Raw genomic sequence first — 14,449 nt, 5'->3', positions numbered from 1 at the left:
TGATTATTATTTGGCTCTGTACAGGGAAGGAGTTGTACACTCGTTGGGTCTCATGTCTTGTACTGTACGGGGAGGGAGTTGTACACTCGTGGAGCCCCATCTCTTGCACTGTACGGGGAGGGAGTTGTACATTCGTGGGGCCCCATCTTTTGAATTTTTTCTATCATACGACCACATCGTCATCCATTTAATTCATTCAATACTACTGTGATATGACAAAAGTACTTCGTCACATCTTTCATAAGAGTCCTGTTGAGTTTCGTATCATTTCCTCAGGTTGTTCTAGTGCTACATCTTTCGAAGCACTGGTTAACTATTAACGTCATCCATTGTTTGCAAAACTTAAAAGATGGTGGACGGGTCATCCCTCAGTTATCTCTTTTCCAAGCTGCACGAATTTAGGGCCTTAAATCTTCCCTTGTGACTCTGTCCTCAATTCTGTTGCCACCTTTGGTGCTTACCTCTGCCCCTTGTCTGTCAAGTTCTTCGTGCTTCTTTAGGAGCAATGACCAAAGGGCTTGCTGAACGTTTCTTAAATGCAGGACTTCTACTTGCTAGCAGACAGTCGACTGCACGATAGTCTGGGGGACGATGAGGACTACCAAGGAATCCCTCACACACACACACACACACACACACACATATATTCTTCCAGCATATATCCTAATGGACCATAATCATATCAAAGTCTCGTACCAATTAAGAGGTCTGTCAAAGTCGCCTCTTAAGTTGACGCGATCCTTTGCGCTTTTCATTCCCCCCACTCACTTCCCTTCCATACCTGCCGATAAGCCATTCACATAGATCAAGAAAACCTATGGCCCTGCGGCACTACCCCGCTGGTGTCCTTTACCCATTTTGCTTACATTCCTCTGACATGCGTGGCTTGTTTCCTTCCTCCGAGGCAATCCTGTATCCTTTTAAGGAGCCTAATCTTTATCTCTGCTTGGCGTTGCAGCTTCTTAATCAGCCTCCCATGCGGACTAGCGTCAAATGCTATTTTGGCAGTCCAGGTTCACACAATCCACCCAGTCTTTCCTATTTTGTCTTATGAGTTCACACCCTCCTACCAGACAGTCTTTCTCTAACACCGTACAGTCTCTCACGTAGATAATTACTCCTATAGGAAATCATTCATTTGCTTTCTGATTGACTTTTCTAAACGCTTTACAGACCACACTCGTCTGGAGGACGGGTCTCAGTGTGGTTCAGTGCTTCCTCTCTCTCTCTCTCTCTTGGCACTCTGCCTTTTGCCAGCGACATCTTGGAATGGTATTTCAAGATGTTTTCATGGGGTATCTGCCTGCACACGAACACACGTGATAAAGTATTATGAAGATCCTGAGCCTCCTGTAGATCAAGACCTTTCAGTAATCTGTTGATGTCTTTTCTAGATGTCAGAGCTTCTTAAAACCTCCTTCCTTAGGCCAGCTAGCTGCTGTTGGGGGGCTGTTGTGTCTTCCAGTATGAAGGCACTTTTGAATTAGTTTTGGTTTCTCACAGATCTTTATATCACCCTCCATGGTTCACCCTGACCATCTCGCTCTATAATCCTATTAATACTTTTTCCTTGCTCTCCAGTATCGTCCAAATGCTGACTGACTAGTGTTGTCTATAATTTGGTACAGCACATTTCGAAGTTTCTTATCTTGACATCTTTGACTGAACATATCCTCACTCCTTTTCTAACTTCCCCTCTATATTAGTAGTCCTGTGGAGGTAGAAGAGCCATCCTCCTCCCGCATGCACGTCGCTATCAGTCTGTTGACATTGTAAGTGTCTCATCCTGTTATCTAGAAAGGAAAAGTCAACTCTTATTTTGTATTTCTCCCAAGACATATTCACAGAGGGTGAGTGTGTCTCTCTACGGGTCATGAGTGATGTTTGAATAGCATGTGCGTTTCTTCCCTGGCCAGAACACGAGACACTTCGAGGTGAAAAAATTGAAAAAATACAGAAGTGCAGGATAATACGTCAGTCCTTGAAAAAAAAAAAAATCACGTTTATCTTCACTTTTTACGTCGTGTTGAGACCCTAAATGTGCCAGCGATAGGAGCGGGGGCGATCTGGAGACACTTGGCAGCTGCTCTTTCCCAGGGAAGCGCGGGGTGGGAGAATGAATGAATGAGGGGACCCCCCCCCCCTTCCCAAGGAGGCCAGTCCTGGTCGTGGTAGAAGGGCACGTGGAAAAGTGCGTGCAGAGGCGAGTGATGACGCGACGCGCGTGAGAAAAGAGAGGGCGGAAGGAGGCCAGCGGGAGGTACGGACCAGCTGGTCGTTCAGGCCAATTGATGATATAGGTCAGGTGCTGGCGTAGGTTAGATGGTGATTTAGGCCAGCTGGTGATATAGGTTATCTGGTGGTGTAGGCTAGCTGGTGATGTAGGCCAGTTGATGGTGTAGGCCAGCTGGTGATGTAGGCGAGCTAGTAGTGTAGGCCAGCTGGTGATGTAGGCTAGCTGGTGGTATTGGCTAGCTGGTGATGTAGTCCAGCTGGTGATGTAGGCCAGTTGGTGGTGTAGGCCAGCTGGTGGTGTAGGCCAGCTGGTGGTGCAGAGTCAGCCAAATGATACAGGCCAGCTGGTGTTGTGGCCAGCTGGTGGTGCAGGGTCAACCAATGATACAGGCCAGCTGGTGGTGCAGGTCCACCTTGTGTTGCAAAATCAGCTTTTGATGCACAGATAAGACCTTTTGGGGTGCGGGCCTACTGGCGGAGGTTTAGGGTTAAAACCAGCTGGTGATGAAGACCAGTTGATGATGTAAAGCTTGCTGGAGACGCAAGCCACAAGGTGGTGCAGGGTCTGCTGGAAGTAGAGGCCAGCTGGTGGTGGAGGCTAGTTAGTGACGTAGGCCAGGTGGTGCAAGGCCAGCTGGTGGTGCAGGGCCAGCTGGTTGTGCAGGGATGAGGCCAGCTGGTATTGCCATGATAGTGCTAGCTGGTGGTACAAGGGTGGAAACAGATGGTCGTAGATCCGTAGGTATGTGGAACAAGCTAAATGAAAAGTAGATGAATGCAAATAACAAATAAGAGTTACAATATGGTACACTTGCAGACCAAAGTTCTGCCCCACCCTTGGCCAGAGTGTGACTTGAGAACACTTGAGGTTCGAATATCAGAACAGCAGAGAGGGTCTAAAGGAATGCACTAAGGATGGTACCAGAATTAAGAGAGCTCAGTTACGGGGAAAGGTTAGAAGCCTTGGATTTGTCTATAATAGCAGAGAGTAGAGTAAGGTGTCCTGGCCACAAACTTTATGTTTCTAAACCAGTAGAACAACCAGAGGCCATAACATGAAATTAAGGTAGAAATTGTTGGAAATGATGTAAAGAAGTACTTTTATAGTATAAAAGTATTGGATGAATGAGATAAACTGAGTGATGAAGTTGTTACTGTTATCAGCATAAATATGTTTGAAAGTTTGTATGATAAAGTTCAAGAGATGGGGCCCCATGAGTGAAGAACTCCCTCCCAGTACACTTCAAGGAGGTGGTTATCACTCAGATATTTTTTTTTTATTTATTAATTTTGCTTTGTCGCTGTCTCCTGCGTTAGCGAGGTAGCGCAAGGAAACAGATGAAAGAATGGCCCGGCCCACCCACATACACATGTATATACATACACGTCCACACACGCAATATACATACTAGTACATCTCAATGTACACATATAAATACAAACACAGACATATACATATATACACATGTACATAATTCATACTGTCTGCCTTTATTTATTCCCATCGCCACCCCGCCACACATGGAATAACAACCCCCTCCCCCCTCATTTGTGCGAGGTAGCGCTAGGAAAAGACAACAAAGGCCCCATTTGTTCACACTCAGTCTCGAGCTGTCATGTAATAATGCACCAAAACCACAGCTCCCTTTCCACATCCAGGCCCCACAGAACTTTCCATGGTTTACTCCAGATGCTTCACATGCCCTACTTCAATCCATTGACAGCATGTCGACCACGGTATAGCACATTGTTCCAATTCACTCTGTTCCTTGCACGCCCTTCACCCTCCTACATGTTCAGGCCCCGATCACTCAAAATCTTTTTCACTTCATCTTTCCACCTCCAATTTTGTCTTCCACTTCTTCTCGTTCTCTCCACCTCTGACACATATATCCTCTTAGTCAATCTTTCCTCACTCATTCTCTCCATGTGACCAAACCATTTCAAAACACCCTCTTCTGCTATCTCAACCACACTCTTTTTATTTCCACACATCTCTCTTACCCTTACATTACTTACTCGATCAAACCACCTCACACCACATATTGTCCTCAAACATCTCATTTCCAGCACATCCACCCTCCTGCGCACAACTCTATCCATAGCCCGCGCCTTGCAACCATACAACATTGTTGGAACCACTATTCCTTCAAACATACCCATTTTTGCTTTCCAAGATAATGTTCTCGACTTCCAAACATTTTTCAAGGCTCCCAGAATTTTCGCCCCTCCCCCACCCTATGATTCACTTCCACTTCCATGGTTCCATCCGCTGCCAAATCCACTCCCAGATATCTAAAACACTTTACTTCCTCCAGTTTTTCTCCATTCAAACTTACCTCCCAATTGACTTGACCCTCAACCCTACTGTACCTAATAACCTTGCTCTTATTCACATTTACTCTTAACTTTCTATTTTCACAAACTTTACCAAACTCAGTCACCACCTTCTGCAGTTTCTCACCCAAATCAGCCACCAGCGCTGTATCATCAGCTAACAACAACTGACTCACTTCCCAAGCTCTCTCATCCATAACAGACTGCATACTTGCCCCTCTTTCCAAAATTCTTGCATTCACCTCCCTAACAACCCCATCCATAAACAAATTAAACAACCATGGGGACATCACACACCCCTGCCGCAACCCTACATTTACTGAGAACCAATCACTTTCCTCTCTTCCTACACGTACACATGCCTTACACCCTCGATAAAAACTTTCACTGCTTCTAACAACTTGCCTCCCACACCATATATTCTTAATACCTTCCACAGAGCATCTCTATCAACTCTATCATATGCCTTCTCCAGATCCATAAATGCTACATACAATTCCATTTGCTTTTCTAAGTACTTCTCACATACATTCTTCAAAGCAAACACCTGATCCACACATCCTCTACCACTTCTGAAACCACACTTCTCTTCCCCAATCTGATGCTCTGTACATGCCTTCATCCTCTCAATCAATACCCTCCCATATAATTTCCAGGAATACTCAACAAACTTATACCTCTGTAATTTGAGCACTCACTCTTATCCCCTTTGCCTTTGTATGCTGGCACTATGCAAGCATTCCGCCAATCCTCAGGCACCTCACCATGAATCATGTATACATTAAATAACCTTACCAACCAGTCAACAATACAGTCACCCCCTCTTTTAATAAATTCCACTGCAATACCATCCAAACCTGCTGCCTTAACGGCTTTCATCTCCCACAAAGCTTTTACTACCCCTTCTCTGTTTACCAAATCATTTTCCCTAACCCTCTCACTTTGCACACCACCTCAACCAAAACACCCTATATCTGCCACTCTATCATCAAACACATTCAACAAACCTTCAAAATACTCACTCCATCTCCTTCTCACATCACCACTACTTGTTATCACCTCCCCATTACCCCCCCCCCCCCCCTTCACTGATGTTCCCATTTGTTCCTTTGTCTTACACACTTTATTTACCTCCTTCCAAAACATCTTTTTATTCTCCCTAAAATTTTATGATACTCTCTCACCCCAACTCTCATTTGCCCTCTTTTTCACCTTTTGCACCTTTCTCTTGACCTCCTGCCTCTTTCTTTTATACGTCTCCCACTCATTTGCATTTTTTCCCTGCAAAAATCGTCCAAATGCCTCTCTCTTCTCTTTCACTAATAATCTTACTTCTTCATCCCACCACTCACTACCCTTTCTAATCAACGCACCTCCCACGCTTCTCATGCCACAAGCATCTTTTGCGCAAGCCATCACTGCTTCCCTAAATACATCCCATTCCTCCCCCACTCCCCTTACCTCCTTTGTTCTCACCTTTTTCCATTCTGTACTCAGTCTTTCCTGGTACTTCCTCATACAAGTCTCCTTCCCAAGCTCCCTTACTCTCACCACTCTCTTCACCCCAACATTCTCTCTTCTTTTCTGAAAACTCTCAGCACATTAACATCCAAAAGTCTCTCTTTCGCATGCCTATCAGTTAACACGTAATCCAATAATGCTCTCTGGCCATCTCTCCTACTTACATACATATACTTATGTATATCTCGCTTTTTAAACCAGGTTTTCCAATCACCAGTCCTTTTTCAGCACATAAATCTACAAGCTCTTCACCATTTCCATTTACAACACTGAACACCCCATGTATACCAATTATTCCCTCAACTGCCACATTACTCACCTTTGCATTCAAATCACCCATCACTATAACCTGGTCAGATATATTTAAAGTAATAAGAATGGGACACAGTAACAAAAGACTTCAGTATGAATATTTTCTAGCAGGAGATGAATTGCTGGAATCTGTGTGAGGGACTAGAGGGTAGACATGGTCTTACACCTATTAGCAGAGTTCCACTTAAGGAGAACAGTAAGGAGACATACTGTCTACTGGCAAATATTAGCAATGCATTCATGTACATGGCAAAGGAAATATTCAGCAAGTTCTTCACCTCTGAGACTAGGCCCAAAGTATATATATTTTTTTTTCATATTATTCGCCATCTCCCGCATCAGCGAGGTAGCATTAAGAACAGAGGACTGAGCCTTTGGGGGGAATCCTCACTTGGCCCCCCTTCTCTGTTCCTTCTTTTGGAAAATTAAAAACGAGAGGGGAGGATTTCCAGCTCCCTGCTCCCTCCCCTTTCAGTTGCCTCCTGTGACACGCAGGGAATACATGAGAAGTATTCTTTCTCCCCTACCTCATAGGTACATGAGGCCAAAGTATCATATGCTTCTTAATTTTGGTCACCACACTTAAAAGAAGCACTAAGACCTGATACAAAGGATCTAGAGGAAAACAGGGGAGATGGCACCAGGATAAAGAGAGATGGGTTACAGCGAGTACTCAAAGGTATTAAAGTTGCCCACCATCTATTTATTCGTCTATCTGTATCTTTAATGCCCTTTCCTCTAGGATTTTCCCATCAAAGGGGTGACCATAGAAAAAGAGCCTCCAATTATCCCTTTCCTTACATGCCATCCTTGCATACACCATTCCTCACATTCTTTTATCATTTCTGTCCCTCCAGTGTTCTCTGCCATTTTCCCATGTCACAGGTGGTCTTCCTCTCACACCATCCCTTTTAATGGTACTATCAAACACTCTTCCTGTATACTCCCCATCTTGGATTCTTTCCACGTCACTTCAAAGTATTACATTTCACACTCTATACCACCCCATAATTCATTTCCTTTGCATTCCCTGCCATACCAAATCTATCATATACCCCCTCATTTCTTTCTTCATTCCATCTCAGATAGCTCATTTCCACAACCAGGATTCTTAATTTCTGTGACTCATTTCATATCCATGTTTTAGTTACATAGCTTAGGATCAGTAGGGCTATGCTGTCCCTTAATCATATCTTGGCTTCCTTACTTATACCTCTACCCTTCATTATTCTCTTAAGGGACCCAATGATTCCTTTACACAGTACTGCCCTCTCCCTTATCTCCTTCCATATCACCAGACTTACCCAAGGTAGCTTCTAAATACCTAAATTCTCCCACCTCTTCCAGTGTTTCTCCTCTCATATCTATAACACAGCTTGTACACTTTCTTCTTTCATTATAGGATTTTGCAAAATCTTTTCTTCGACTCTGTTTTCTTTCAAACACCACAACTCAACTTTTACTTACCTTCAGTTACCTCATCATAAAACATGCTCATTACCTTCTACAGCCCCTCTTCACTCTCAACAAACAACACAGTATCACCTGCAAACGGGCTTATTTCTATCCACCATACCTCGCCATCACACTCCATCTATGTATCCCCTTCCCCTAGTTTTACTTTCACCTCTCTCATCTCTTCATCCATATATATGTTAAAAAGCTGTGGTGACATCACACAGCTCTACCTCAAACTCACATGTATAACAAAACTTTGGTTCATATCTCTATCCACTCTTACACAGGCATTTGTTATTCTTTAGAAGGCTTTCAAACCATCCAACAGTCATCCCCCTTCTGCATATATTTGTAGCACACCCCCTAAAGCATTCCACTCTGCCATACACTTTCTCCAGATCCATAAAAGCTGCATACAGCTTCTTACCTTTTGCTAGATACTTTTCCACAGTCATTTTTACCACAGAACTCTGATTCACATATCTCCTACATTTTCCTAGAATCCCCTGTCCCCTCACTTATTCTATATTCAGTCACTTCTATCTCTCTATCAGTCAACACTCTTTGCATGCACTTTTCCTGGTATACTTAACAGAATTATTTCACTATAATTGCTACATACATCCTTAGTATCTTTTTCATTGTTTCCATATTGAATTACATATCATATGCATCCAATCTGTCACACTTTCTCCTCCATGCTTCAGCATTTCAGCCATAATCCCATCCTCTTCAGCTGCCTTTCCTACATTGAACCTCATTACCACCCTTTTTACCTCTTTGCTATAGGTCTTTGCACTTGTATCCTCTTCCCTTCCATCCTATACAGTACATGTAACAGCTGCTGCCTCACCTTTTCCCATATTCATCAGTTCTTCATATTACTCTTTCCATCTTCCTTTCACTTTCTTGTTTTGATTCATAAACTCCCCTTCCTTACTTCTCATATCAACATTTCGAAACATACATCCACCTCTTTCCTTTTTTTCACCTTCCAGTACAAGTACTTATTTTTCCTAAACTTTCTTCCAAAATCTTCACCTACTTTCTTCCTCCATCAATTTTTTAACATTCCACTTACACATCTTTTGTTCTTTCCTCCACCTTGCTGAACTTCCATTGGTATGTTCCTGTTGAACAATCTACCATATGTTTTTTTCTTCTTTTCCTCAGCATTTTTGATCTCATTTGTCCTCCATACATTTCCCTTTTTATTGTTATATCTCGCGACCTGGTATCCATTCACTAATTTTACAACCATCAACAGTCTTTCTCTAAACATTTTAAAACACCTCATTCTCACACGACTACACCCTACATTTATGGCACTTCCATATAAGCTTTCGGTTGCCCTTCTTTCATATTCACACACGACTACACCCTACATTTACGGCACTTCCATGTAAGCTTTCGGTTGCCGTTCTTTCATACTCCTCCATGCATTCTTTCTGATTCATCCTCTTACTTGCCAATACTTATACCTTTCCATTTTTCCTTATATCATACCTCCACTTCTCCCCCACAAGAACCACAAAATGTTCATGGTCTCCAAAGAATCCTCTCATAATTTTAGCATTCAGAATAGCCTTTCCTAAACTTTCATCACTGCCACATAGTCAATCAAATGCTTTTGTTCTTTTCTCATCATTTCTCATCCATGCTTACCTGTAGATAGTCTTGTGCTGAAAAAGGTGTTTGCAAGGGATAAACCCCTTCTCATCTGGGATTTCCACAAGATAACTTCCATTCCTATTTACTTTAGGCATCCCCCCCTTTTCCCATTTGCCTGCTATCTCGCCAATTTCATCATGTCCTTCCTTCTTATTCATATCACCCATTACAACCACTTTTCTTTTCTTCTCAAAGCCATATATTCAGTCATTCAAACTTCTACAGACACACTTCATTTCATCCTTTGCACAGTCATCATTCACACATACATATGCATACTTCACAATTCCAATCTTTCCTTTCATCCACACTAATCTTGATCCATTCCATCCATACTATGTAACACCCTCCGATACTCTCGGCAATATCACAATTGCATATCCTTCTTCCCAGATAATTTTCATTCATTCCTGTCCATACCACTCCTCCTTCCATGCCCTTCCACAACTAGCATTTATCATTTCTAGTTTTATTTCATACACCCTGCCCAAGGATATGGGTTTCCCCAATCACCAGCTCATCCAACCTATGAATTTTGAATTTATCCACAAGCTTCCTCCTTTTACTCTCTGTAGTCATTCCTTTTACATTCAGAGCCTTCACCCTCAATCACTCATTTCTTTTTCTTCCCAGCATAGATGGTAGACTCCAGTGCCACTTCTTAGCCTTTTGTGCCTTTCTCTTAATAGGCCACTGGCAGAGGACAATTCCAGCACAGTGTTTCCATGAGGTAGCAGGGTTCTCAAATTGTCCATAAAACTGAAATTGTCCATAAAACACCTGAAGTGTTTACTACTATTACCCTGATGGAGTTGGACAATACCTCCAATTTCTATTCCACCCCTAAGAATGCAATAAAGAGGTCACCACAAGAAGGCAGGGTGAGATTTGCATACTCAGGTAAACTACAGTATCCCCTTGAGATACTGAAATTCAAAACTTTACCCAGCTTCTAAACCTGTACTGCAGAGCAGTATCTTCTAACCTGTGGTTATGGTACTGCTACTGCCCACCATAGAAGAGCAAAAAGTAAAGGATGAATTGATAAGATATGCAAGTTTTTAAACCATGATTGTGACTATCTATCTATCTATCTATCTATATCCCATTGATGTCAGCAGTGAATGGTTCTTTGAAAGATGTAGACAAAACAACCAGCAGCCATAACATGAGATTATTCAGAAATGTTCGAAAAGATATAAAAAAATAATTTTATGGTATGAAGAGCAAATGAATGAAGTTGATTGAGTGATGAAATTTTGAATATAGACTGCATATAAATGTTTAAAAAGTCTTTAGATAGAGAAGTTCACTGGCATGAACTCCCTCCCCATACAGTGCAAATATTTGATGACACACACACACACAAATACATGAAATCTTCTCATAACACAGTGTAAGCCTTAGGCGTAGTGTTGATAGATTGTGTAAAGAATATTACCATTGGTGAAAATTACTTTCTTTTTTGTTTAACAGAAATGGAAAGATAAACCTATCAAGCAACACAGCTGTCAAGATCTGCCAACTATCATGTATGGGAGGCATTCCATGGACAGGGCTTAACCAGAAGGGTAACCAGTTTCTGCATACCATCTAGATGAGTAACAGACGTACTGGACATCTGAAACATCACACAGCAGTGAGAAGAATGTTCATCTGTCAAATTATCCCCCATTATTTCTCTCATCTGGATGGCCCACCTCAAGAGCCTTACTTTTTCTTTTTGGGATTCTTTTAGAAAATTGTTTGATAAATTAGCATACATTTTTTTCATTTCTTTGCAATCATTTTTGGAAATTTGATCTTGGTATTACTAGAAGATACAGAAAACAAAACAGGAGTTGAAATTCTCTGGTTCTTATCTATAATAGTGTATTCACAAACAAACTTCTCAGTGGTATTGGGAAAGCATTGCATGTGTTAAGAATCATATTCTAAAAGTGAGTGAAGTTCTTTTCCTTGATACAAATATAGAAACTTGGCTGGGAAAGACAAGTTTAGTGTATCACAAGGTGTTAACAACAGTAGTGAGAAGTGTCACTGGCCACTAGTGATGGCCATACACGTTACAACTACTATTGAAAAAAAAAAATAGAAACCTCAGAAACAATTCGGAGGAAAAGGGGATGAAAGACGTCCTTAAAAACACTTCATAAAGGCTAATAATGTTCGCCATATTCATAGATATTGCATGTGAAATCTCTTGAAAAATTGATAGCTGTTGTCTTCTATGTTGATTAGAAATATTAAGTTTGCAACCAAGACATCAAAGTGGGCCAGGCTTGTATACTGCTTCTCATATTTTCTATACTAACAGAATTCTAACTCAACACATGCAATGAGAAGTGAAAGATATCATTTTAAGAAACTGGTTACATGGTTTTCCATTTCACCTAATAATCTTACAACAATTCAGATAATATATTAAGTTTTTCATTCTTTTCACTACTCTATCTTTTCATTCTTTTCACTACTCTATCCACTGCATGACCAGTAAACCACACTTTCTCTCATTATGTTTCCCAGGTATATAAGTCCTCCAGTTCCTTCCTCCTCAGGAGACAAATTATTTAGGTGGGAGGGCTTACGTGCTTCGATAAAGCAATGATTTCTGCTAGTGGGGACTTGGGCAGGGTTACTCAAGCTTTGCTTTGAAGAATGCGTGCAAGAAATACTTAGAAAAACAGATGGATTTGTACAAAGCATATTTGGATCTGGAGAAGGCATATGATAGGGTGGACAGAGATGCTTTGTGGAAAGTCTTAAGAGTGTATGGTGTGGGAGGTAAGCTGCTAGAAGCAGTGAGAAGTTTTATCAAGAGTGTAATGCATGTATATGAGTAGGAAGAGAGGAGAGTGATTGGTTCCCAGTGAAGGTCGGTAAATGGCAGGGGTGTGTGATATCCCTGTGGTTGTTTAATTTGTTTATCGATGGGGTGGTTAGGGAGGTAAATGCAAGAGTTTTGGAGATGGGGAGAGTATGTAGTCTATTAGGGATGAGAAGGCCTGGGAAGTGAGTCAGTTGTTGTTTGCTGATGATACAGCACTGGTGGCTGATTCAAGTGAGAAACTGTGGAAGTTGGTGACTGAGTTTGGAAAATTGTGTGAAAATGAATAAATGAGAATAAAAGCTAGGTTATTAGGTTCAGCAGGGTTGAGGGACAAGTTAGTTGAGATGTGAGTTTGAATGGAGAAACATTGGAGGAAGTGAAATGTTTTAGATATCTGGGAGTGGACTTAGCAGTGAATGGAACCAAGGAAGTGGAAGTGAGTCACAGGGTGGAGGAGGGAGTGAAGGTGTTGGGAACAATGAAGCATGTATAGAGAGAACATTATCTTGGAGCAAAAATGGGTGTTTTTGAAGGAATAGTAGCTCCAAAAGTGATATATGGTTGTGAGGCATGGGCTATAGATAGGGTTGTATGGAGGAGGGTGGATGTGTTGGATATGAACAGGTTGGGGATAGTGTGTGGTGTGAGTAGGTTTGATCGAGCACATAATGAAAGGTAGGAGAGATGTGTGGTAATAAAAAGAGTGTGGTTGAGAGAGCAGAAGAGGGTGTGTTGAAGTGGTTTGGACATTTAGAGAGAATGAGTGAGGAAAGGTTGAGAAAGAGGATATATGTGTTAGAGGTGGAGGGAACAAGGAGAACAGGAGACCAAATTGGAGGTGGAAGAATGGAGTGAAAATGATTTTGAGCAATTGGGGCCTAAACATGCAGGAGGGTGAGAGGCATGCAAGGATTAGAGTGAATTGGAACGATGTGGTATACTGAGGTCAACATGCTGTCAATGGACTGAACCACGGCATGTGAAACATCTGGGGTAAACCATGGAAAGGTCTGTTGGGCCTGGATGTGGATAAGGAGTTGTGGTTAAGGTGCATTACATATGACAGCTAGAGACTGAGTGTGAATGATTGTGGCTTTTTTATCCATTTTCCTGGCACTGCTTTACTGATGCAGGAGGTGGCGATGCTGTTTCCTGTGCAGCAGGATGGCGCCAGGAATGGATGAAGGCAAGCAAGTATGAATATGTACATGGATACATATGTGTATGGCTGTGTATATGTATGTATATGTTGTTACAAACGTGTGTGTGTATTTCCCATGTTCGTATGTGTGTCCCTTTGTGTGTTTATGGTGTAAGTGATATTTTATGTTGTAGGACGACAGAGAAGAGGGCCAGGGCCTCCATTATCCCGGCTTGGGTTTCACTCCCCTGGCCGGGTTATCAATTCAGGCACTGTCATCCCTTAGGCCTGCCGTCTTTCCAATACCCAAGGAACCAGATGGTCAAGAATAGGGGTCATGCCTGGCCATCAGTCCAATTAACCACAACACTTGGACCTTTCATTTCTCCCCTGTCCAAGGCACCAGACGACTAGGGTCAGGATAGGAGGTCAGCTAGGAGATATGGCTTCCTGTATATCATTTTTACCGTCAGGACAAGAGGAGGTTGGGCCTTAGGCAAGATATGGGCCAGACCTAAGATCCTCCAGCCAACCAGGAGTGGCACTATGAGCCACCCTCCTCCAGTCACAGCCAGACCTAAGACCCTCCAGCCAAGTAGGAGTGGTACTATGAGCCACCCTCTTCCAATCACAACTGGACCTTAGGCCTCTAGCCAATCAAAAGTGGTACAATGGGTCACCCTTCACCAATCCCACCTGAGACTAGGGCAGCAAGGCGGGGCAGGCCGCTCCTGGCTCGCTCCTTCCTGCAATAAAAACCTCTGACACCAGCTGGGCCAGGATTTCCTCTCTACCCCATAGCCTAGCCAAGGTGAGTGGATTTCTCCTCTGTTTCAAGCCCATAGCCTATGATCAGTGTAAAGTGGCGCTATACGAAACTCTACGATGTTGAACTGCATCTGTCATTTAGTTTCGAGTGTCATAGGGTATTGTAACTTGTCATA

At 42.5% G+C, this 14,449-nt stretch overlaps 1 long non-coding RNA gene across 1 annotated transcript in view; it reads left to right on the top strand.

The window, feature by feature from the left end:
* The window catches only part of LOC139767256 (uncharacterized), a 31,570-nt gene extending 17,603 nt beyond the window's left edge, over window positions 1-13,967 (top strand). The window contains exon 3 of the long non-coding RNA XR_011717027.1: window positions 11,011-13,967. This is a non-coding gene — a long non-coding RNA (uncharacterized lncRNA). The remainder of the gene's footprint in view (window positions 1-11,010) is intronic.
* Window positions 13,968-14,449: the final 482 nt, after the last annotated feature.

This window comes from Panulirus ornatus, chromosome 59 (assembly GCF_036320965.1).
Source record: "Panulirus ornatus isolate Po-2019 chromosome 59, ASM3632096v1, whole genome shotgun sequence".
In the NCBI taxonomy this organism is placed as follows: Eukaryota; Metazoa; Arthropoda; class Malacostraca; order Decapoda; family Palinuridae; genus Panulirus; species Panulirus ornatus.
The sequence above is the reverse complement of the archived record's forward strand: the minus strand, read 5'-3'. Positions and strand labels throughout refer to the sequence as shown.